The sequence below is a fragment of the Podarcis melisellensis genome (genome assembly GCF_964234715.1).
Source record: "Podarcis melisellensis genome assembly, chromosome: 16".
Lineage (NCBI taxonomy): Eukaryota > Metazoa > Chordata > Lepidosauria > Squamata > Lacertidae > Podarcis > Podarcis melisellensis.
Window position 1 is genome coordinate 18,297,668 of NC_138533.1, and position 26,111 is coordinate 18,323,778.

General features: G+C 47.9%; 1 protein-coding gene across 9 annotated transcripts in view; it reads left to right on the forward strand.

Annotated features, from left to right (window-relative positions):
- Nucleotides 1–26,111, forward strand: part of LOC309358964 (semaphorin-4A-like) — a 79,574-nt gene that overhangs the window by 7,557 nt on the left and 45,906 nt on the right. The window contains exons 2-5 of one of the 9 annotated variants that reach the window (XM_081892313.1): nt 3,724–3,791; nt 8,071–8,239; nt 9,498–9,655; nt 21,942–22,035. The gene's annotated coding sequence lies outside the window, so the exon portion shown is untranslated. Of the gene's footprint in view, nt 1–3,335; nt 3,792–8,070; nt 8,240–9,494; nt 9,656–9,750; nt 9,881–20,204; nt 20,326–21,941; nt 22,036–23,261; nt 23,583–26,111 lie in introns of those variants that run through there. The other 8 variants (XM_081892311.1, XM_081892314.1, XM_081892315.1 and 5 more) reach the window with 8 other exon arrangements.

Here is a 26,111-nt window from a genome sequence, read left to right on the forward strand (position 1 = left end):
ATCTGATGTACCCAGCCACCTAGCGTACTCAGTTCCCCTTTACTGAGACGCAGAAGTTTGATCAGGACTTCTCTTCCTCCCAATTAATTGGAGGGCCAAAACCCCTTAGTGCACTTACCCTTAGCTGGTTGCCTGTTTATTTCTCTGGTCCCCCCCGGTCCGTCGCCGTCAGTGGGCAGGGTATCAGACAGACGAGACTTCTGCGTTCCCCCTGGAAAAATTTACCAGTGCGCGCTGGGAAGCAGTTTAGAGATCCTCTCTCTTGTACCCTGTCCAATAGGGCGAAGGGGCTGCGTTCCAGCAGACCACTTATCCGAGTCGCAGGCACCATAAAATGTAGCACCCTGCTTGTGGTTAACGCTTAGCTGGAATGAAATATTCAACGCAGCAACAGAGAAATTAAAATAATAATTTATTTGTCAGACAAATAAATGAGAGGCTCAGTGGTATATGGTTACCAAGCTCTGGCCTGCCTCCTGCCATTATGGCCAGCACTTATATTCCCTTAATCCAGCCCCCTTTGCTCCTCCTTGGGCTGCCTCTGTTCAATCAGCCTGGTTGGATTTCCTATTGGCTGATTGCTATAACTAATCACAAAAAGATACACCCATTTCCTTCTATCCTTATAAGGGAGACAAAGAGCTATATATATGACATATAAGTAATAATATATCTTACATGGAATCTTAATTACCAGCTCACCTCTTGCCCTATTGCCTTCTAAAACAAATGGTTAATCTTACATTTTTATCTTCAAGGATCTTGAGTTAATCATCATTGAAAGATCTCCTTCATTTGAGGGTCTTTTAAACAAATGCCTGACAACTATATATCAGAAGTGTTCGATGGCGTCTCCTGTCTGGCAAGGGGGGGCTAGGCTCATTTGCCCCTCTGGTCTCCTATTGCAATATGACTCTATGAATCTAGCATTTCTTAAATCCTTTGCATAATTACATTTAAGCCAATATATTTAAGCTATTATATTTCATACATTATCATAGGTAGCCTTTTAAAAGAATAAAGCTTCTCAAAGTAAAAAGGAAGGAACTCAGTAAAAAACAGCTTTTAAAAAGAAACCTCTTCTGTGTACACCCCTCCTTTCACCCCTCTTTCCAGCCTAAAAATAAAGTAAAAAGAAGCTTCTTCTCCAGCCAAGTCAGTTGTCTTTTTCACTGCTCTTGGCCTTTCAACCTTAGGAAGAAGATATGGCTCATTTTACTGGGAGGCACATTGGTATTATTTTACTATTTACCCATTCTTAATAGTGTTTTTTCAGCCTTGGGGCAGCATATGTAATTTCCCCTTTTTTTTTTATAACTTTGAGAATTGTTTTTCTACTATAAATCAATGGGGCCCTCTTGTCTTAGGAGAAAACCTCTTGCCAAGGTTTTTTTCTGCCTGGCATGAAACCTTTGAAAATCTAAGCCCATTTAATTTAGGAACCTGATCAAGATATAAGCCAATATAAGTCTTGATTAAAAATGCAGTCTATATTCAGATGCCACAATAGCAACTACAGCAAGAGTCGGAAACCATTTTCAGGCCCAAAGCTGTGTTCCTTTATGAGCAACCTTCCTGGGTGGGGCGGGGCTGCATGCTTGCGGGGGCGGGACCAGAGACAATAGTGGGTGGAGCAACAGATCAACTTGTGACTCAGGTGGGCTGGTGAGGGGTGGGGCCTGCGAGAGTCCATAGGGTCAGATGAAGAGGCCTCCTGAGCCATACTGGACCCATGAGCTGGTCACTTCCTGGCCTGATATGCAGGCTGGGAACAATCAGAGCCACTGAGCTCCGACTTGTAGCATGAAAATATAGTGTTTTTTAACAGCATAAACAACAAATGAACAGGAAGTTATGGTTCACAAGAGAATGGGACATAGCTCTTTCAGAACACTGAACATCTCATTGGAAGGGTGTTAAAGGCCATGGCAAAATTTGGTTACCAGTTGGAAGTTTGCCTACAGCAAATAAGTGCCCCTGCAGCCTCATTGGAGAGGCATCATCTTGGCCTGTTCAAATATATCAGGTAGGGAAGAGACCCCAGGACACATTTGTGATCTGAGCTTTCTGTTTCCAGAAAAATAAAGCCATTCTCAGGAGCAGGGAATGAGGGCCAACAAATCTATCCACTTCAGTTTCTCTCTGTTTCTCATTTTTCCAGTCGAAAGTTCATTTCTCCACAGTTCTGCAGCATCTTGGAGATTTAATTTTTTTTTAATCCTTGTGAAAAATTGTCAGCATTTCAGTGTCCATTTCTCCAAATATACACGTTTTGGGATGCAGTTTTGGCTAATACACACACTCCGTCAAACAATATATTCTTATATAATGAAATACTTTCACGGACGTATGTGTTTTAAGGCACACTTTCCAATAATTAGGCATTTTTATACAAACTGGCTGGAGAACTGCATCACAACATTTGGGGAAGTGCAAAGTTTAATGAATACTGTAATTATGTTTTGCTTTGCACAAGTGTTTGAGAAGTGCAAATCAGGTCGCTTCTCACTAAAACCCAAACAAAACTGAATCTCTCCTTCATCCCTAGAAGCAGACAGGCAATGCCAGTTCAAATATTAAGAAAGCTTTGGCCAACTGCATGCCCTCCAGCACAGCCATGGTGACTGGGGCTGATGGGAGCTGCAGTCCAAAAGGAGGAGACCTGGTTAGCAAAGCCCAACACAGAAGCCAGTGGGGATGACGGGAACAAAGTTTGCAATAGCTGAGGGTGGCGTCGCCTTGCACAGCTCTTTCTTCTGTCCTGTGACTTGCAAAGGTGGAATAAATTATCCAAAACAGGCAAAAGTGCAGACTCAGTTATGCAAAAGAAGAGCAATGATATGTGTGCGCATAATTCATAGCATCCTACAAGATCAGGCTTTTCTTGCTGCAGCATTTGAATGGCCTTGACCAGCCTTACCAAGCTGCTGTTCTTCAGATCTTGCTGGACCGCGAACCCACCATCCCTGAACTTTCGCCATGCCGCCTGGGGGCTGATGGCCACAAAACGTCTGAAGGGCACCAGCCTGGGGGTCCTGCATTTTAGGGGGTTGGACTAGATGACCCTGGTGGTGGGTGGCATCTTCTGCTCCTTGCTTTCGAGGGCACAGCCCCTGTTGTCTGTTTGCCGGTTCTGACTTGGAATCTGCTGCTGCTCACTTAATAGGCTGCGATCATATGATGCGGCACCTCCTGCTTTTCATGGTCCAGAAAACATCGCTGAGAAGGCCTGTTGTTTGATTCCTCTCTCCTCCCCTCTCCTTTGCCCTAAGAAACTCACAAGCTACTTTGGGACCGTTTATCTAAAAGCCAAAGATAAAACCCTTTGTGGCCGAGCTTCCTCATAAATCCTGGCCTGGATTTGGCAGCCTTGGGACGGGAGTGTGTGTGTGTGTGTGTGTGTGTGTGTCTGACTCCCCGGCTTATGTGATAAACGGCGATTTGGAGGTTGGCTCTTACGGAGTTCTGGAGTGTTTATCTCGCTGGCGAAGTTGTGCAAGGCCTTTCAAGCAGCCACCAAGGGAGCATGGATGTGCCAGGCGGCAGAGCCCGGTTGGCAGGCAACTTGGCAGCGAGTTCACAGCAGCGCTAATTCTCCCAGGGTGGCTAAGAAGGAGGGTCTGTTTAAAGTCCGCGGTCAATCGGTTTCGCAAAGGAAAAGGGGAGCCAAGAGGAAGCTCGCCTCCCACACACCCTTTGCAGGCTCTGTTTTTATTTTTCCAGCTGTGCAAAGAGCAAACACCTCCAAGGGAGCGAAAACTGGACCCAAGACCAGCCCGCAGACCAGCCACGTGAGTTTGTTGGGGATGCCTCCGGGAATCCTGTCGTATGAAATCTGTGTCCTTTGTGAAAAAGCACTAACTTTTCTTCCTTTGCAGGAGGGCTTGGCTTTGTTTTCGGGCAAGTTCCAATGTGTTTGTACCGTTCTCCGCACAGATGGAGCGCAGATGGAATGCAGTCTGTGCAGTTTCCACAGACGGGCCCCAAATGTGTGGATGTTGTGGGGAAGAGGCAGTTGTGGCTCTCCATGCAAACCCATGGGGTGCATGACGATGCGCAAGCAAGCCTCATCACCCAGACCTGCACGGGAGCAGGGTGGGGGGGGACCAGTTGCAAAATCTGTTGTGCAAGGTCTGCAGTTCAGCGGCAGAGCCTTAAGTTCAGCCTCTGACATCTGAAAAACATCCCAGAGAGCTGTTACAGTTCGGTGTAGCCATTTCTGAGCTTGACTGGCGAATGGTCCGAATTGATCTGACGATCTGACTTGGTACAGTTTACGTGGCACATCACCTGCGTTGCAAAACAGTGCACTCACTGGCACGGCTGTGGCATCAGGGTGTGCAAAAGGGTTTGAAGGAGTGGCATGGCTGAGTGGAAGGATGCTAGGTTTCAAACTCCTGTGTGCTTGAAGCCTGATGTGTGCGGCTGCTTGCACTTAACGCATGAGAAAGATCACTGTAAGCTACAGTATAACACGCCTGCTGCCATCAAATTCTAACTTGGTGTGGGCTGTCAGACCTTTGGGTTTCATCTGCGGGGGGCGGGGGGGGGGGACACTTCCGCAATGCTGCAAGTGTGGGGGGAAGTCTGCCTGGTGAAATCCAAGAAGCCAGGAGGAGGAGAGGACTGAGCTGGATTTTAAGTGTTGGTGATTCTGTTTAGAAGCTTGCTTTGCAGAGACAATGGGGATATCCTCTTCCCTGCCCCCCTTTAATTCCTGTAGCAGCAGGACTGTGGTGTGGTGGCTGCTGGAGGTCACATCTGTTTTGACCTCCTTCCTGTAGAACAGGCAAGGCCGGCTGAGATTTATGCACAGACCTGCTCCTTCCTTGCAAGATCTGAGCCCATCTTGCAGCTCATGTTTAGTAAAGCCTTGCTTCATTTCCTTGTAAATAAGCTCCGTTGCAACACCTAGCCCAAACCATGGCTTTCATTTAGGCACATTATATAACGCAGCACGAAAGCCAGCTAGGTTCTCTCAGGAAGGTGTGTCTTTGTTGCGAGCTTTGAGAGAGGGGTGAGTTTTGGGAAAGACTGCTTGGATTTTGCTGCTGCAAATGAACCCTTTCATAGCATGACCCAGCTTGAAGTCCAAGCTTCTTAAGCCCATGAGCTCAAAGTATGTTAAGCCACGGAGAGCTCCGTGGGAAGAGGCCAGCTCTGAATCCTGGCAAAGTGGGGCAAGGGGCTTGCTCCTTTACTGCCACTTAGGGGCTGCTTCCATTACTGCCTACTTACCTCGTGCTGTGGGCTCCCATGGCTAATTTTTGAAGCCTCACTCATACGCTGTTAGCCGCCTTCAGGTATACTGGACTGAGGCCATTTAGGGCTTTAAAGGTCAGCACCAACACTTTGAATTGTGCTCAGAAACGTATTGGGAGCCAATGTAGGTCTTTCAGGACCGGTGTTATATATTGTCTTGGCGGCCACTTCCAATCACCAGTCTAGCGGCCGCATTCTGGATTAGTTGTAGTTTCTGGGTCACCTTCAAAGGTAGCCCCATGTAGAGCGCATTGCAGTAGTCCAAGTGGGAGATAACCAGAGCATGCACCACCTTGGCGAGACAGTCTGTGGGCAATGGCTCTTTGGGGTTTCAGGCAGGCAGCTTTTCCAGTTCCATCCTTACCGGAAGGGAAAACTAACCAGCACACACTCCACAAGTGCAGTTCTTCTCCCCCCACATCCCACCATGGAGATGGAATGATGGGGCAAGACGTTAGGAAACTGGAGGGGAGGTGGGGGTTTGAGAGATGCCAGCCCTACCAGAAGGAGAGAGGGAGAGAGAGAACAGTGTGATACAGCAGCAAAAAAGCTAATGTTATTCTAGGCTACATCAACAGAAGTATAGTATCCTGATCAAGGGAAGCAATAGTCCCCGCTCTATTATGCCTTGGTCAGACCACACTTGGAATACTGTGTCCAGTTCTGGGCACCACAATTTCAGAAGGATCTTGACAAGCTGGGAGTGTGGGCAAAGGAGGGCAACCAAAATGATCAAGGGTCTGGAAACCAAGCGTTATGAGGAACCGTTGAGGGAGTTGGGCATGTTTAGCCTGACAAAGAGGAGACTGAGAGGAGCTACAACGGCCATCTTAAAATATCTAAAGGGCTGTCACATGGAAGATGGAGCAGGCTTGTTTTCTCCTGCTCTGGAGGGTAGGACCCATACCAATGGATTCAGCTTACGTGAAAGGAGCAGACTCCCATGAGAGGTGGTGGCCTCTCCTTCCTTGGAAGCAGAGGTTGGGTGGCCTTTAGCTGGGATTCCTGCATTGCATTGGGTCCCTTCCCACTCTGCAGTTCTATGAGTCTATGAGAGTGTCTGTGCGTGTGGAAAGAGAGAAAGAGATTCCAGATGGATGTGTTTGTGTGGTGGGTGGATTATCAGTGCAACGAAAGTGGCTGCTGCGTTTCCACTTCAACCCAGTTTGTCCTGTACATATTCCTGTCAGACCCGAAGATTTGTTTTGTTCCATGGTTTTTATCTTTCCTAAGACGTTATCTCTCCTTTCATTTCCGGCCCTGGGCAAGAAGCATCTTCATAGGCTGGGTTGCGGCCTAGAGAGCGAGAGAGAGAAGCCTCGATTGCTGCTGCTTCTGCTTCTTTTTAAAGGAAAAATATGCACCACATTCCAGCCACTTTCCTCCTTTGCTGAGGCTCCTGTAAGATCCAGGGCTGGGTGCCTGCAGCAGGCTTTGTCAGGCGACCTCCCAGGGCCCACCCTTCGCTGGTGCCGACAGTCGCTCCCCCAACCCCACTGGACTCTGGAGCCTCCTGGCCCTGTTCTTCCTCTGCTTGACCCTTCTGAACAAAAACAAGTGGGGAGGACATGCAGCTTCATCCTTCCCTTCCCTTTGGGTAGTTTTGTTGATTTGGCACTGGGGAGAGGGCTGGCGATTGGGCTGGATGGCATGGCAAGGAGGAGGGGACCCCACAGAGAGTTTTGTGTCCAGCAGTGACCAGGCAGAACCCCACCACTGGAGCATGAAGGCAGCAACCCTCACCCCCCGTTTGCCCCCAGCAAAGGGTAGTTAGAGGTAGAGTGCCTCTTAATGCGGAGGTTCAGTTTCGGTATCATGGCTGAAAAGGGTTAATAGACTTATTACAGTATGTCTTTTTTCCCCCTTAAGTGATGGGTGAGGAACCTTAGGCCCGAGGTGTCTGTCAAGGCCTTCTAGGCCCTCCAGACGCTGCCCAGGCTACTTTCCTCACTGACTTTGCTTCACACCCTCCTGGAGTGTCTTTGCTTGGCTGGAATGTGTCCTGCAACCCTGATCCTGCCTTTTGCTTGCCTCGATGGAGGATAGAAAAGTGGTGTGTGTGTGTGTGTTGTTTGTTTGTTTGTTTGTGTGTGTGTGTGGAAACTAGCCTTCTGTAGAAAGGTGGACAAACTACCCTAGAAGCATAGGAGCCAACTCCTAGGGGCCATGAGTGCTTTGGCCTCCACAATAAAGTATTTGAGGGAGCTGGGCCCCCACAAAGTTGATGGGCATTCCCATTTAAATAGTCTGTATGCACTGCGTCGTGTGATCAATTATGTGGGGTGGGGCTTACCTGGGCCCCCACAGTATTTTATTCAAGTTAGCACCCCTGCCCAGAAGCAGCGTGACATGTCCCCCACCAGAGGTACTACCCCTCCCCTAATACCCTAAATATTACCAGGAATATCCAAGGCTTCCTTCCACTGACTTGCACCCTTAGTCCCTCTGTCTCATCACTGGGCTGTGCATTAACTGCAGCCCCTCCCTGGGGTCAGAGGCAAGAGGGTCTTTCCTATCCTTGAAAGCGGTATACAATTATGCATGGTGTGCAGCTGGATCAGTGAAGAGGACGGGAGATAGCTGGTTGATTTGTTTGTTTGTTTGTTTGTTTGTTTGTTTACCTCCCCCCCTTTCTTGAATCTGATCCCCAAGGGCAAAGAAATTCAGGTATTAAAAAACAACAACATGGATCTTAACAGTAAGAAACTGTACTAATTCTCTCTGAAAGTAAAGCTTGCGGTCTTAGAATCGGACAGTTAGATATCCTTGGTGATCTATAATGTGAATATATATTACTTTGCATTTCAGAGCCCTGCATTTCATGGTGCGAATGTGGAGAGGTCCGCGCACTTAAATCTCTCCCTGAAAAGTCCCAGCTGCAAGTCCTCACAGGGGACGAAGAAGGGCCGCTACCTCCGTAATCCCAGCCATCGGTCGTATGATGAACTAATCAGCTGGGTGAGTGATAACCTTGTCAGTTGGATACATCTTGAAAGGGGACTGAAGAAAGCCCTTTAATCTTGGCATCTTGTTGTGGAGGGCAGGGGGGGGGGTCCTGTTCCCCCAATTCCTTCCCTTCCAAATATACACGGATCTGTCGGGCTCCTTGGTTGGATTCCCAGGTACAAAATGCAATATTGGAAGGTCCCTCTGGCACAACAGAGAGAACTCCCAGCATGGCAGGGTGGGGCAGTTCTGGATTAGCCCTCCCCCAGATGCAGTTGTCTGCTATGTTCATGCAGAAGGTCGCTAGTTCAATCCCTGGCATCTCCAGGCAGGGCTGAGAGAGAGAGAGAGACCCCTGCCTGAAGCCCTGGAGAATTATTTAATTATTCCTAAAAAAAACCCCATATTTCACAAGAAACACTTGCAACGCAAGAAACTCTGCCAAGTAGGCAAACCATTTCAGGCACCCAATAACAAATAAAACGCAGGCGAAAGAACAGGCAATATCTTTCCCCAAAACAAACAATCCCTCCAAAAAATTAAATTATACTTATGTTTTATTTGTACACATATAGATAAAATATTGTACTTCTTTTGTAATGATCTTGTCATTTGGGCAAAAGATTTAAAAAGGGCTTTTCTGGTGCCAAGTTGGTGTCAGAGAGTACAGAGGTGCCCACGAACTCCACTTTGGGGACCCTAGCATTAGTATCAATAAAGCCTTTGCAGCTGCTCAGGTCTTTAGGAGAGGGGGAAATTGAAACATCATCTGCCTGTGCAATGCACGAGTGGTCTTTGTGTGATGAATTGCACTTCAGTTTCAGTTGAATATTGCACGTGCTTGATTTCGTTTATTTGTAAGTCGCCAACAAACGCGGGGAAGGCTAAAAATACCGAGTCGAAAAATGCATATATATAATTAAAGTAATTATCTTCTGCACAGTGGGCTCTTCTTCCTCGCTCCCCCAATAAAAACAAGCACCTGCTATCCCTTTGCAAAGAATCTGCAGGTGGTTTGGGGATCCAGGATGCTTATGTTGCCCGTTCATAACTGGGCATGGAATTGTGACTCGGGGAAAACATGATTTACTCCGCACGCTCAGTGTGAAGCTTGATCAAAGGAAACTGCCGGGATCAGATCATTCGCCTTGTTCTGGGCGTGTCGGGGACAAGGGCTGCCTTCATGAGCTCTAATGCCTTGTTGGCTCCTACAGGGAAACATCTGGCTGGGCGGCAGATTTCGTTGGAGAGAAGGCGATGAATTCATATTCTTCTTTATCTCTCAGCAGCCACACGATGAGCCCCCTGTGGGGGATGAATACCCCCATCTGCCTGTCGGTCCGACCCCCACATCTGGAACTTGAACCGGGAATCTCTCGCAGGTCCTTTCTGCACGGCTGACGCTGGAGAGATCTCAAGAGCAGGAGCCCCTGGACCGCTGCTGGAGGTAAGCCGTCGCTATGGCAACGCCAGGGATGTTCGCGGAGCTAGGCTGGCTGTTATGACACAGGGATATGCTTTGACGGAGGGGGTTTTCCTCTCCGCACGGCTGGGAAGAGCAGGTCGGTTTTGTAGCAACCGCAACTGGACCTGATCTGGGGAGAGTCTGGTGTTGTGCTTCCGATACAACTGAGCCAAGACAATGGAGATCTGGGTTACGCTGAGCCACCAGGTAACATTTCCCCGTCTGAAAGCCATAATTTCTCGTGGAATAATGAGAGGCGTGTGAGTGAGAACATGTGTGTCTTTGGTTTGGCGGGAGCTTCCTTGTTGAAAGCATCGGAAGCAGACACAGAGCATAGAAGCTTTGCTCTCTTTCCCCCTTCTTGTTCTGAGTGGGCTTTCCAGCCAGGAAACCCTTTAGAGATGTAAATGGAGTGAGACAGGCGTGGATACCCGGCTTTTTCCGCCTTCGCCGGAGCCCTGTAAACGAATGAACCAATTCCACACCGGTTCATTTGCAAAGATCTAACGAGGAAGAATTCAAATGCACGTGCGTCGCATGTCGGGGAGTTTCCCCACACATTACGTTAAGTTGCAATTGTTGCATGAAATTAAGCGTCGGTGGATTTTCCCCTTCCACTGTCTCTCTGCATGATATTCTGGGTGGATTCCGAAGGAAGCTGGCTTTCCATTTCATGCTTGGGTAGCCGGAGCTGGAATTGTGAGGCAGGGGAATGAAGGATGCGGAGGAGAGGAGCAGGTTTAATTTGATAAAGGCTGGGGCTCCTGCATCTGGTCGGATATGGGAAAATGAAGACAGAGCTCAGTCTGCAATCTTTCCTCCCTGGAGCATCTCTGTGCTTGCAGGAAGAATCCAGCTCTCTTAGCCACATGGTCTGAGATGGTCATGTAAAGCTGTGTGGGGTGTCAGATATGTTGGTCAGAGAGTGGGTACATCTATCTATATCTATAGCCTCCCCAAACTCGGCGCTCCAGATGTTTTGGGACTACAACTCCCATCAAGCCTAGCTAACAGGACCAGTGGTCAGGGATGATGGGAATTGTAGTCCCAAAACATCTGGAGGGCCGAGTTTGAGGCTCTAGATATAAAATTGTCAAGCACTTCAGTGAGGGCAGACGATTCGGACTTTTAGAGGGGGCAGAATTCACACCAGAGACCCCTGAGTGTATGTATGCTGGGGTGGGGGAAAACCAGCACAATCTGCCCCCCAAATTCTTTTATGGAGGGAAGGGCTCTTGGAACAAGGGAAAATCTGACTGTCCTGTTGACCAGGAAGGAGAGAAAGGGGTACATGAGCCAGCCCTATCCAATAATCCTCTGGGACATACTCTGTGCTCTTGCTTTGCACGATGCCCCCTGCCCTTGAACTCTATGCTTCCTCAGAGCCCTTTATGGGCTTTGGGCTGATTCAAGCAACGGTTTGTGAACCAGGTTCTAAAAGCCTCTTGGTGACTGTAGTGTTGGCTATCAGGATCAGTAATTGCAGGCACCAGCAGAGAGGTGTTTCCAGCACTCTCAGTGCCCTGGCAGGAGATGCCAGGCCTTGCTACATTAGGGAAGGGGTAAGAATGCTAGAGTTGGAAACGGGGTTTCCCACAGGTAGGGAGGGCAGCTGCTACAGGCACTTCCGATCTGGCTGAGACTGGCTCACAAGCTGCATTGGCAGTTGAAGTGAAGCTAACAAGGAGCTTCCTCAGGCTTTGCCTGGAGGCTACTCACTTCCATTCCCCTCTTTGCTGGTGGTGGAACTGAAACTTGAAATTAGTCAGTTTGTCAGTTGAATCTGGTAGGTTTGTAAGTCTCAAATGTGTCGTGAGCCCTGACTTGGGTCTATTTTCATAACTCGAACAGAGATAGATTATGAACTGAATATTTTCCGTGCTTGCATGGTTGCAGGATGAAGAGCAGATCAACACCATACTTTTAAAGCACATCGAATGCACCTTTAAAGCACATGGCTTCCCCAAAAGAACCCTGGGAACCGTAGTTCCCCCTGCTTGCAGAGCTACAGTTCCCAGCATCCTTAACAAGCTGCAGCTCCCAGGATTCTTTGGGAGGAACCATGAGCTTTAAATGTGTTTTGGATGTGTGGTGTGGATCTGCCCTAAGCAGCCAACCCCCACTACCATTGCACGTGCTCAGTTGTTTGCTGCCCTTTAATTTCTAAAGGAAATGAAAACGTCCCATTTGCACGTGAGGAGTGTTGGTTTCGCTCGAACTATTTGCCAAAGGGAGCCAATCCATTTGAACTGTGGCTCCCTGCCAATCTACCGTTGTAAACCTGCAGGCCTCTTGATTTGGCCCTTTTCCAGGCCATACCCTTTCCTCAGACCACATCCCTTACCAGCCCTGTTCTACCCCATCCTCAAGTGCTTTTGCCTGGCCGGAATGTGCCCTTGAGTTGCGGGAGCGTCTCATTTCCCTAAGGTGAAGGCTAGACAAACACCTGACTTCAGTTGAGCGTAGGGCAAGAGCCACATCCATAGCTCCAACCACTTTTAGCCTCTTGCCTTAATAAAAATAATACATTTTTATTTATATCCCGCCCTCCCAGCCGAAGCCGGGCTCAGAGCGGCTAACAATAAAAGAAACAAAGCATTCTAAAATCAATTCATTCTAAAATCATTCAAAATCGAATTAATGGCAACCATTGGGCTAGAGTTCTGTGAGGATTACCAAAGGATGGGGTCAGACTGTGCCTTGGCCAAAGGCCTGGTGGAACAGCTCTGTCTTGCAGGCCCTGTGGAAAGATGTCATGTCCCGCAGGGCCCTAGTCTCTTGTGACAGAGCATTCCACCAGATCGGGGCCACAGCTGAAAAAGCCCTGGCTCTGGTTGAGGCCAGCCTAACCTCCCTGTGGCCCGGGACCTCCAAGATGTTTTTGTTTGAAGACCTAAGGTCCTCCGTGGGACATACCAGGAGAGGCAGTCCCGTAGGTACGAGGGTCCTAGGCCGTATAGGACTTTAAAGGTTAAAACCAGCACCTTAAACCTGATCCTGTACTCCACAGGGAGCCAGTGCAGCTGGTATAGCACTGGGTGGATGTGATCCCGCAGTGAGGACCCCTAAGGAGTCTCGCCGCGGCCTTCTGCACCCGCTGGAGTTTCTGGGTCAGTCCCAAGGGCAGCCCCACGTAGAGCGAGTTACAATAATCAAATCTGCCTTGCCCCAAACTAGCAGGTAGCCCCTGGACGGCTGCAGAGGAGGCAATGTTGCCCTCAAGCTGGAAAGCACATGTAATAATAAGTAGTCCGGGAAGGGTGAATCAGGAGATGTGACGCTGCAACGCGAGGGGAGGAAAAGAGCAGCATGTGACGTGTGCAGCCTTTGCAAGATGCATTTGGGTAACACAAGAACGAAGCTCCAAAGATACTTTGAAGCCCTCTAATAGGAGAGGGTTTTCCTCAAGGTTTATTATGCTGGATTCGTAACTCAGTGAGCAAATGGTGAGGAGGTTGTTTCGCTCATCCCTTCTCATTACAGAGCTGAGCGCTCTCGCTCTCTTCTGTGCAGGATCTGCCCATCAGCTGCCTTTCCCCCCCTTCATGGGAGGGGGATGGAGAATAACAGGGGCTTTCCCTCTGCAAGAAGGCCGTCCTTCCTTCCATTATGGATACATTACTCTCTATTCTATGGGTATAACAACCAGCATTTGTGCATTGTATTAGAAGTGCGGCAGGCTCCTGTCACCCTTACACTAGTTCTAGTCTTGCTGTTATCCCCATATTCCAGGTGGAAGACTGAGGCATAGTTCCCAGTGCAAGGGAACCTTGTTTGTTTGTAGCAGAGGCAGGGTTGCCAACATTTTTACTCTCCCTTTAGCAGCAGAAATTAAATAGCTGCTGGCATGCTGAAATCTAGCAGGCGGACCTCTTCCTGGCATGGAGGTTTTCAATGGGGAAAGGCTTCAAACCTGATAAACTGATGCATGCTGACAGCTGCCAAGGGCGCAAAAGGGGAGCCAGATTTTTTCTTTTTGCAAGACTTGGCATTTGCACCAGGGGACTCTGAAGTTTGTGGCCACACTACCAAGACTTTTGAATTGGAACTTGCAGGAATACCCCCCGAAGGCTAAAAATACACTAGCTGAAAACTTTGAGCTGAGCCTTGATGGTTTGCCCTGGGAAGGAGGAATGCCTTTTAACGTTCTTTCCTGTGGCAGGGGCCCAGCCCAAAACAATGGCAAGTGGTTCAAAATGCTGTGCAGCCCTGTTTCTCGGCCAACGGTGCACGGCAGACTGTGAAATCCGGCCGGGGCTAACCTAGTTTTCCTGCGTTACTACAAGGAACTTTCTGTCTTGCTTCTGGGACAGGCTCTGCTCCCTTCCCCCCCTCCAACCTCTGAGCTTTCCCCCCGCCTTCCAGACAATGTGCTCAGCGATTCACATCCTCCATGAGGCCTTCTCAGAGGAAAAGCAGTGGCTGGTGTGGGGCTGGGTTGCCGCCAAAGCTCAGGGCGTTTAGCCTTCATCTGACAAGGAGCACAATGCAAACCCCTCACCCCACTTATGGTGTCAAAGAGACGGCGAAGTCTGGAGTCCACGCTGTTCCCATCCAGGTGGACACTGAGTTAGGGATGCTTCTGAAATTCTCCTCATCTGACTTTGGGATTGGATTGGAGAGTTCTGGGTGGCATTAGAAACCCTCATTTGTCCCATTTATGTATAAAAAATGTCCAAACCATGCTCAGTCTGCTATCACTTTCAGTTCCTCGGGGACTTTCTCCCCCAATCCTCTGAAAGTGGATGTTGCAATACACAAAACACCAACTCTGGACAAGGGCCGTAGCTCAGTGATCCAGGAGAGCATGAGACTTTTAATCTCAGGCTTGTGGGTTCGAGCCCCACGTTGGGCAAAAGATTCCTGCATTGCAGGGGATTGCACTCTCGTGACTCTCATGGTCCTTTCCAACTCTACAATTCTGTGATTCTGTGCAGGAGGACCTCGGTTCTATCCCCAATGGCATCTCCAAGTAGGGCTTGGAAAAAGTCTCTGTATGAAACCCAGGCAAGCCACTGCCAGCCAGTGCAGGCACTACTGAGCTAGAGGAACCATTGATCTGACTTGGTAAACAGCTTCCGAACCATCCTGGTATGAGGACACTGCAACCAAGTCAAAATTCCTTGGGTGCAGTTAAAAAACAAAAAAGCTGCAGCTGAAAAGTTGTGGCACAGGGTCCAAATCTGGAATGAACTTGAGAAATCATTCTAGTTCAACCAGAATTTGAGAGGCATGGAACGCTGGGCAGATCAAGAAAGGAATGGGTTGCAAATTTGCCGATACGCATGTATATATTCGCATTTGACTAAGGCTAGAGCAGACAAAAACATTTTTTCTTTACCCAGACAATCAGAAGCAGTTTGAAATAGGAATGCCTCTGGGTTCATGGTTTGTGCTGGAAGGGTTCCCAAGCTTTATTGCACCCGGAGGCATATTTTGAAATCTAAGGAGCTGGTGTGGGCTGCTGCCCATTTCACGGACAAAAAATATATTGTGATACTCAGGACCCTTCCCCCAAAGCAAAGCACTATACCCCAACCCCCTGCCCCAAATAAAGCACGGACAAAACAGCAAGCAACGCCTCCTCCGAAAGATTGCATTTGGTCCCTGGACTAAATGCCCTCATCACTAAATGCCCCTCATTTAGAAAGTCTCTGCATGCAGAAATCTAGCCTGCCAAGTTCCAGCTTTGCCTCTTCCCTGAAGCACTTGTATTTGGGGGGGGGGGGGAGAGGAATTATTTGCAGAGAATGTTCCATCATATGAGATCTTCCCCCTCTTCATTTAGAAGTGGTACAGCTTGGACACAGGTTGAGAAATCCATGAAAACGAGACCCGAGTGAGAAGGAGATATGTTGAATGCCTGACTCTGTAGAGCAGGAGTGAGGGACCTATGGCCTGCCAGATGAGGCTGAACTAAAACTCCCATCAGTCTCAGGAAGGATGATGGGAGTTGTGGTCCAGCAACATCTGGGGGGCCTTAGGTTCCCCACACCTTAATGTACTAGTGGAAAACAATGGAGTTGAGGTGTACAGTGTCAATCCCATCTGTGGAACACACCTTCAAGAGTTAAAAGAAAGTCCTTCTCACAAAGCACTTAGTTAGACTATGGAACTCCTTCCCACAGGAGGCAGTGGTGGCCACCGACTTGGATGGCTTCAAAAGAGGATTGTTCAGATTCATGGAGGAGAGTCGGCTAACGATGACTAGCCATGATGTCTATGCTCTGCCGCCACAGTTGGAAGAAGTAATGCTTCTGAAAACCAGTCCTTGGAAGCCACAGGAGGGGAGAAATCTCCTGTGCTCAGGTCCTGCTTACTGGTTTCCCCTCATATCTTTGGTTGGTCACCGTGAGAACAGGATGTCAGACTAGATGGGCCAATGGCCTTAAGTTCTTAATCTCCACTTTCCCCTTGATTTAGCTAACCAGCCAGGTGCAAAAAGCCACAAGAGCGGGTTTCCTCACAAGTGTCGAGAACCTTTTGAATCTTCGCCAAGGAAGGGACGCTCCCCCCACCCCTGCAAAAAAGGGGGGGGGAAGTATGGTATAATAGAGTCTCATGACGAAATAATTACAGTGTTCTATCAATTCCTGGAGATCTGCATTGGAGCCAAAACTGAGATGCACGTGAGTGGTGAGGGGCACAGATTAATTTTAGCCTTGATAAAGTGAGTAGGGTGATCGTCACTCCATCCGGTTTCCTCTACCTGGGAGCAGCTCTACAGGGTCTTTTTTTGTTTTGGTTTTTTAAAGGCTTTCCCCCAGATGTGTTCTGTGAGATTCTTTCACCCATAGATGCCCATCTTGAGACCTTCTGCATACAAATCCAGCAATCTACATCTGCACCACGGCTCTCTGCAAAGGGTCCTTATATACTAAATAATAATGATGATGATAATAATAATAATTTATTTATACACCACCCATCTGGCTGGGTTTTCCCAGCCACTCTGGGCAGCTCCCAATAGAATATTAAAAACACAATAAAAACTTCCCTAAACAGGTCTGCCTTCAGATGTCTTCTAAAAGTCAGATAGTTGTTTATTTCCTTGTCATCTGATGGGAGGGTATTCCACAGGGCGGACGCCACTACCGAGAAGGCCCTCTGCCTGGTTCCCTGTAACATCGCTTCTCGCAGTGGGGGAACTGCCAGGTATACTGGGCCGAGGGCAACACCCCCACCTGCCGAATTCCTCTCGCCAGGTCCCAAGATCACCACCAGGTCTCTTGAGGCTCAATCGTTGAGATTTGTGAGGCGGAGCCTGGCAGCTGAGGGTGGGGTCTCAGTTTTGGGGGAGGAGCTTGATGGGGAGTGGCAGCAGGTAGCACTTGCATTCTCAAGGGAGGAGCTTGGTGGTGATGGATGTGAAGTGAAGAGGGAAAGCTCTCTGACCAAGCAGAGAATTGCCTGTTCCCTCTGCAGTATACCTAAGGACTGATCTCTGAATTGGTGTCAGTAGTGCTCTTGTGCTGAACCGTCTGGAATGCCAGAGGACCTGGGTGTCTGCCGGCCTGTTCTCCCACATGGTGCCCTCCCTCCCCGCCTGTCTTTCTTCCCCATATTTGAAGCACACCCATGTTTTTGTTTGCTTGTGTTGTGTTGATGGATCCACTACGGTTGAAACTCCCAGGGTTGGGTTGAACGAAAGATTTCCCCCTACCTGAGATATTTCTTCTGATAACCTGCTAGGTGAGATACGTCCGCCCACCTAAGCCCTACCTTGGGGTGCAGTGAGTGGAAGCATTCCAGGCGAGGTTCCAAAAGAGAGCATGAGCCAGTCAACATAACGGCACTTATTTCTTTTACTGTATTTTGTAAAATTTGTACGCCACTTAATTTCAAGGGGAAAAAACCCTTGAAGAAGTTTGCCAAAAGAATGAACAGTAAAACTATCAATAAAAACTGCTATTTGAAATATTCAAAAAGTAATTAAAATTCATAATAAGCCTCATTAAAACACCTTTCAACGTTCTACATATCTGAGTAGGCTTGCCTGACCAAAAGCTCTTTCAGCATTCCTCACCATCCCTTGCCCTTTTTTGGTTTTAGAATTGCTCCCCCCCCCCACTCTTCCTCCATGATTGATTCAGATCAGTTTGTTAAACATGGATGCCTCTGGGAAGCTCCAGGGCCAACCGGAAGGTGGGCGGAGAGACAGGGGACACTTTTGTGTTTGGGCCCAGAGTCAGCAGAGGCCCCAAAACCTGCACTTCATTTTTAATTATTTTAAAAAGCAAGTTTCTAGTCCTCATAGAACAAAAGTTATGTAGCAAAAATTTCAGGTGCCACTTGAAGCGATTGCTTTGTGAGGAGCCTTTGCTGCTGTGTTTTTGGACAATGTGTAAACTGACAGATAAAATTGATGCAGGGAATTGGACTAGATGACCCAGATCCCTTGGAAATAGCAGTCTTACGCACGCACCAGGAAGACCTCAAAGCAGCTTCAGAATGAACCAGGAAGTCCAGATGATGGAGAAAGGGCTTAATGGTTTGTTTTGGGTCTTGCTTGGCGAGTCTGTCTCTTTCTCTAGATTCAGACAGTGGGGAAGGGATTGCCTAGTTCATTTTGAAGTTGGTTGGTTTTTTTTAAAAAATCTTCCCTGGAAATGAAATTGTGGCCTGGAGAGCAGAATCCCTGTGACTTGTGCAAAATTGTGTCCACCCAAAACCAAAAGGCAGGAGTGAAGGCAGGCAGTCTTGCTGTTTTGAATTCAGGTTTGATTTTATTCAGATTTTCCATTCATATATATGCATGTTTATTTCTTTTCTACCAACACATGCATTTTATGCACACCTTCCCTTAATATAGGCATCTTGCACACATTATTTGCTTGGAGAACTGAATCCCAGGATTTGGGGAAGTGTGAATTTCAAAGGATAGCCGAGTTTTGGTTTACCTTGCATTTCGGGAAGTGCAGATTAGGTAGGTTCCCCCTTAAAACACGAATTAACCCAAATCTCTCTCCCTCTTCCCCACTCTGTCTTCAGAAGCAGCAGGGTGTTTGGAAACTGTCCATCATCACAATTCTATTTAGAACTTAAGAGTGTTTAATCAGATGAACACTTGTGTCCTGATTGTGCGCATGTTTTCTTAGGAGCAAGTGTATACAAGATTGATGTCAAACAGGAAAAGTTGTCTTTCCCGTCTGTCTTTTATCCCTGGACATGGGATTGTGGCTGTAAACCTATGTGGACTTACTCTGGAGTAGGGATGTGGGAGAAATTCGATTCAGATCTCATTTGAAGCTGTATCAATCAAATTCACACTATCTGAAACAGTACCGGCAGCCCTGTATAGGGAAGCTTTTAATGTATGATGTTTTACTGTGTTTGGTGTTTAAATTTGTTGGAAGCTGCCCAGAGTGGCTGGGGCAACCCAGTCAGATAGGTAGCACAACAACAACAACAACAACAACAACAACAACAACAACAACAACAACAACAACAACAACAACAAGCACAACAAGCAAAGCACTGTTGTCCTTTGAAATTTTTACGTACAGTGGTACCTCGGGTTACAGACGCTTCGGGTTACAGGCTCCGCTAACCCAGAAATAGTACTTTGGGTTAAGAACTTTGCTTCAGGATGAGAACAGAAATCGTGTGGCGGTGCAGTGGCGGCAGCGGGAGGCCCCGTTAGCTAAAGTGGTACCTCAGATTAAGAACAGTTTCAGGTTAAGAACAGACCTCCAGAACGAATTAAGTTCTTAACCTGAGGTACCACTGTATCTGAAATTGTTATGCAGTTCACCAAACGAGAAATGTTTACAAAAACGCATCTATTAGGGGAAAGTGTGAGTAAAAATGAATACATTGTGTTAGAGGAACTGTGCTTGCAGAATGTGTACATTAGTTAAAACTGCATATAAAAATGTGTTTATTGGGAGAAATTCGCAGTAGAATGCTGATGAATTTTCCTCACATGTTGCTGCAAAATGTGGAGGCCTGAGTTTAAGACTGGAAAAATGAGAGCCCAAGAGAACTGAAATGGACAGATCCTTTCTGTCCTTACACTGGAGTAAGCCCCACTGAAGTTTGTAGAATTGCTTCTCCCCAAAAGCCTGAACAGGAACAGCATCGTTTATTTCCAGGGGGACGTATCAGAAGACAGGGGGTGCCCTTAAGAATCTGGGGCAGGTGGCATTCATGGCACGAAACATTTGGAGAATAGTAGGAAGAGCCAAAGCTCAACGGTAGAGCTCATGTTTTGCCTGGGGTCTCCAGGCTAGGGCTAGGAATGCCGCCTCTCTGCAACGCTGGAGAGGTTTTATTTTCACTCTTTTGGTTGATGAGCTGTTTCACAAGCGTTTTGTTTCGGTTAACATGCCCCAATCTTCATGGCATCAGGTTGATCAACTTGATTTTTGCATTATCTTTCGAGGAGCACGCATGACCTCTTTTTCGAAGCTGTAGCCTATTCAAAACCTAACCTCGTGGTGGTGGGGAGTCCATCTGGAGTGGGTGACTTCCAACTTTTAAAAACACATGTCATTGTTGTTCGAGTTGCTTCCCAGTGCTGCTGCCATTGGTTGCCACCAGTTGATGTCACAGACAAGATGAGCACCAAAGGGTTGGGTCTTAGTGACAGGGGTCAGAGCAAGGATAGCTGCAAAGCAGGCAGAAGACAGAGAAATGAGCCTGAGGGAAGGGTAAGTGGTGAAGGAGAAGAACTTGAGGGAGCAATTTAGCCTGGGGAGGTAGGCAAAGGGGAGGTGGGGGCCTGGGAGAAAGGCATTTCAAAGGATGAGCAAAGAAGGCAGAAATATTTGCCCTGTAGATTCCCCCCCCCCCCAAAAAAACCCTGCAGGTTGTGGGTCTGTTCTGGAAATGCTGCTGCCCTCCCTTCAGAAACTATGTTTTAGGTGAGGAGGACGATTTCTCCTCCTACAGGAGTACAGTTTTTTCATCCATTTGCATATAAATCCATGTTCTTTGTAGAATGCTGATTTATTTTTCCTTTGGGGATATGTGTGTTACTAATCCTCCACACTGAGAGCTCGTTTTGGTTGCAAAGGCAGTTGCGGATTCTCCAAACATATAAGCAACATTGTCCAGGGATCTTCTCTGCATCTCCACTCTGCTAAATCCATCAGAGTCCTGTGGGTGGCATCTGAGAGGCTTGGGGTTAAGGGTTCCTGAGCTTTCCATAGACAAGCGCTGGAAGCATAAGGGAGGCCTCTGGTAAAGGAGGCGTCTAACTACCCAAGAGCCATGATTTCTGTTGCCGTAAATTGGCTGTCTTTAGGATTCTGTAGGACATTCCTTGGATTCCCAATGTGGTGCCCATGGGCATCATGGCACCCTCGAAACACCCCCCAACTTGGCACATGAGTAGGCGCACCTCATCTCCCAATTTTGTAAAAATTGAGTTTCATTTATTTTATTTTTGTGGGTGGCACTAGGCTGGCTGGAAAGTGCATATATACAGTCTTGTCCAGCCTCCTTACCTACTTTCTCCACAATGCCTCTGGGCCCCACATGCGTGTCTCCATTGTTTTGTTGCATGGTGTGTATTTTGTCTGGTTTTGTTTTATTTTGCGTGATTTGTAGGTATTTTCCCTTTAGGAGGGGTGTTCAGTTGATGGGAGTGTTTGTTGATGGGGGTGAGTTGCCTGCTTTATTGGGCTCTGTGTTACTTGCTTTGGAGGGTGTGTTGGTTTTTTTTTAACCTAGGCTGATCCACACTTACCTTTTGCCTCTGTTTTCATGCACAGGGCCACACTTTAAAGCTCCGTATACAATTGCACTTTGTTTTGCTCCAGAGCTTTCCTAACAAAAAACTGTTCTTTAGTGCTCAATCAGACCAAACAGCAATTTCCACATGTAGCTGTTTGCTCCTATTCAGCTTTAAAGAGCAAGTTATTGCAGGAAAATCTCAGGAGCGAAAAAGAAAAAGGGAGCTCAGACACAGAGCTTTAAGACTTGAACTGAGTCTGGAAAGAGCAGAGCAAAAGGTAAGTGTGAAAAAGCCCCTAGTTTTGTTGTGTGGATGTGTCTGAACATCACCACTTATTTGTCTGTGAAATGGGTATTTTGTGCTGCCCGTGCCTGTTTCTTAGATTTCCAAATGTACCCCCAAGCCCCACAAAAGAGGTGAAGACCCCTGACTCTTTGGGCCTCCATTCATTGATATAACAGCCTTTTACTGGAATCCTTTTGTAAGCTGTATTTTGAATTAACATGTTCTACAATATGTGGGAGAATGGGGGGGGGAGAGACTCACGCAGCTAAAGCTTTGAAAACAACCTGTCCTTCTGTTTTTCAGAGAGAATTCTGGAACTGAGTCGTTGCTCTTCTTGTGTGTCCTTGATCTTACTGTGCCTAGAGACGCAGCTGTCAAATGAACAGGGGTTTATGAGGTAATTAATGGTGATGGGGTGGAGAGAAACAGATCCTTAGTTGTGACGCTATTGTCTTCTCATTTTGAATTAAGAATAGTTATAATAATACAGCCAAACTTCCCCCCTCCCTGGTGAGGCTGTCATGTGAAGATGGATCATGCATGGTTCGTTTATTTACCTGATCGGTTTCTTTTTATAGAAAATAAACACACACACAAACCATTTCTGTTCAGCTCTAGTTACCTTGGCTTGCCAACTTTTGTCCTTGCCTCTGCTCCTGTGCTTTTTGAAACAGCTTGACACACTCGCAGAAATTAAACAGGTGTAGCTTTTCCTCGTATAGCTTCCTCTCTCCATGCCAGGGAAAACTTTTGCCTGCTGAATTTGTGCGTGCAGGACGAACAAAGCAGTGCGAAAAAAGTTGACTACCTGAATGCCAGGCCAAACAGGAAGGTGTGAGAACAGTTCTGAATGGCTTTCCTTTCTGAGGGACCCTCTAGGGAAAGGGAGTTCCATGCTTATGGGACAACCGCTGGAAATCCTCCAAGAACTGGGAATCTGCTGGATGTGGGGTGTGTTCATGTGACCACCTTTGAGTGCACTGAAGCTGTCTCTCCCCCTGGTGCATTTCACAGCTCTCCCTTCCACAACCTGTTCACATCAGCACAGCTTCATGAATGTCAGAATCATTCCTTTGGTGCTCACCTTAGCAAGTGAAGTCTTCGCCCCCCCCCCCGCACAGGTGTTCCCACTTTGGCTGGAGACCAAATAGGAATGGCTTAAGGACTCCAACCACTCTGAAGCTGGTTTGAGAAACAATGCGTCAAACGGTATTATGGTATTTTAGAACAAAGCACAGGATACACATGAATTTTGGATTGTATTCTGCGAACACAGGAGCACAGTGAATGCACAGCAAACAGGAATGTGAAAACAGTCTTGGTCTGCAACCTGCCCCCTGGCACTGACCCACCCAAGTGCTCCAGGAAGGCCTTCACGGGAACCTTCTCAGTCCAACAGCAGCTCAAAATCCCCCTCCTTGAGTGGTGTGCGAAGCAACTTGTGGGAGGCGGGCACCGCCTTTGCTGCCAAAGGAAAGGCCCCTGGATGTGTTGAGACTCGCTGCCTGTGTTGCTCCACCAAGAAGAGAGTACAAGAGGATGGGGTGGACTTTCTGGTTTCCTGACTCACAGCGAGTGACAGCAGCAGCCCGCTCTCTCTGGTCGCACTTTCAAGTCGGAACGGGGTTCCAGCAAAGGCACAGCTCTGGAGGAGGAGGAAGAGGAGGAAGAAGAGAGCCGTTTATTTGCAAGAATAAACTGGAGTTTCCTTGAGCCAGGAAGCCAGGTCTTCAGCTGGGAGAGCTGCCTGGGGAGATTGTGGCTGAGGGGGAACTTTGCCTGCCTCGGTCCAAGAGGCTACTGCAGAACTGGTTTGGCCCAGAAGCCATCATTGCTCCAGCCAGCCAGCCAGCCAAGGTCTCCATCGCCAAAGGGTGGATTCATTTGCTATTCCACAGAAGGATGCCCACAAATGCAGCCTGGCCTCCACACCCTCCCGGAAAGGTAACAGATGCCCCCTCCTCTTCCTCAGTCTTTGCTGGGTATGCACATTTGACGTTTGTGTTTGGTGGCGCTGTCAGGGCAGGACTTATGGCAGAGGTCCAAGGCCCCACTCAGCAAGAGGGCCGGCCTGCCACACTTCAGGGTGCGCTGCCATCTAAACAAGAGCATGCTTTTAAATCCTGAGTCTGAAATGACCTCGGTGCGCCGCTGTCCATGTTGTCAAGTCACAGGGTTTGAGTTCTAGGTGGCTTTTGGTCTGGCATGGGAGGAAGACTGGGCTTCATGGTAATGGTCTCTCTTTCCTGAGCCAGCTGTGGGATTTGTGGGAGGGGGCGGCAGCCAGTGCACCCTCCTCAAGGGAGCCACTTTCACCTACAAAGTGCAGGCAGGCGTGTGATCTGGAGGGTTCCTGAACCTTGCAATGCTGAGGTAGAAGTCTATCAATGGCCACGTTGGCTCTGCTCTGCTTCCACAGTCGGAGGCAGTAATGCTTCTGAATGCCAGTTGCAGGAAACTGTGGGTGGGAGAAAGTGCTCTTGTTTGCGGGTCCTCCTTGGGGGTTTCCCATTGGAGATCTGATTGGCCACTGATTGGACAGGATGCTGGGCTAGATAGACCACTGACCTGATCCTGCAGGCACTTCTTATGCTCTTATGATAATGGAGGGTGGGAGGGCTGTCCTCTTCCCAGCCCTAGCAAACATCAGGTATCCCTCTTCATTGTGGCATTTTTTTGTCCACCTGAGGCCTTCCAGATGTTGTGGACTGCAGCTTCCATCAGCATCAGTAGTCAGAGGTGATGACAAATGGTCATTTCCAGAGGATAATGCTGGGGGATGTTCAGCCTCATGGTGCCTTCAGTGTGGAGTTCCTCAGTGTTCAAACTTATTGCCCATGCTGTTTAACTGCATCTACATGAAACCACTGAGTGGGGTCATCTGGAGTTTTGGAGTACTGTACATTGTCAGCAATATGCTGGTGACACATCGTTCTACTTCTCCTTTTCTTCTGCAGCTGTGGCCATGGATGTGGTGGACCATTGTTTTGCCTTGGTCATGAACTGGATGAGAGTCAGTAAACTGAAGCTCAATCCAGATATGACTGTCAGTGAGTGGTTCCCTAGACCAGATGGATGGGAGACGGCCTGCTCTTGATGAGGTTACACTTCCTCTGAAAGAGCAGGTATGTAGCTTGGGGGTGGATGTGGATCCATTGCTGTTGCTTGAGGCTCAAATGGTCTTGAGGGCACAGAGTGCCTTCCATCAGCTTCAGCTGGAGGCCCAGCTACGCCCCATCTGTTGTCTATGCTCTGGTAAACCGCAGGTTACATTACGACAATGTGTAGTGCTGTGTACATTGGGCTGCCTCTGAAGATGGTTCACAGACTTCAGCCAGTGCAGGATTTGGTGGCCAGGTTGCTCACCGGTGCAAAACGGTTTGAGCATATAATGCCATTCCTAGCCCAACTGCACTGGCCCCCAAATAGTTTCCGGGCCCCATTCAAAGTGCTGGTCTTGACCTATAAAGCCTTAAATGGCTCAGGACCGCAGTACCCAAAGGACTGCCTCTCCCCATACAAACTGGACCCTAAGATCAGCATCCGAGGCCCTTCTTTGTGTGCCTCCTTCACAAGAGGTCTGGAGGGCGGCAACACAAGAAGGGGCCTTTTCTGTGGTGGCCCCCCGTTGGTGGAATGCCCTCACCAGGGAGACTCGCCTGACACTTTCACTACATATCTTCCGGTGCCTGTCAAAAGCATCCCTCTTCATCCAGACCTATGGCTGTTTAAAACATCTTTGGCCTTTTAAATGTTTTTGAAGGGGCTGTTACTGTTTTTCTTTCTGGGGGTGTTATTATTTTATGTATTTTGAGTTGTTATCCTGTAAATTGCCCTGTGGTCTTTGGATGAAGGTCAGTGTATAAATTTAATAAATGAGAAAAATAAGAAAAATCCATCTATATGGGTTCTTTCCTTTTCTGCCTTTCTGTATAAAGTTAAGGGTGCAGTGGGGATTCTAGGCCATGTTAATACCATACATTTATAGCACTATGATGCTGCTTTAAACAGTCATGGCTTATTCCCCCCCCCCCAAATAATTATGGGTATGGAGAGTTGTCAGGAGGCCCCCTATTCCTCTCCCTGAACTGCAATCCCCAGAGTTCCCTATGAAAGGGGATTGACTGCTAAACCACTCTGGAAAATGTAGCTCTGTGAGGAGAACAGAGGTCTCCTAACAACTCTCAGCGCTCTTCATGAACTACAGTTCCCATCATCCTTTGAGAGGAGACTCTGACTGTTCAAAGTCGTATATAAGTGCTTTAAATGTATGATGTGAATATGGCCCTAGTATTTTGGTAGCCATTAGTACAGAGCCATAGGGTAAAATGTATTCTAGGTTGGCGTAGAATACAGACGTGACTTCATCTAGAAACCTCATTTCCCCCTTCTCCTACTTCTGCTTGGGCTCTGTAAACTCCCTACCCACGCTCCCACTGTGGGCATGCCACTTCTCAGAAGCGTCACACTATT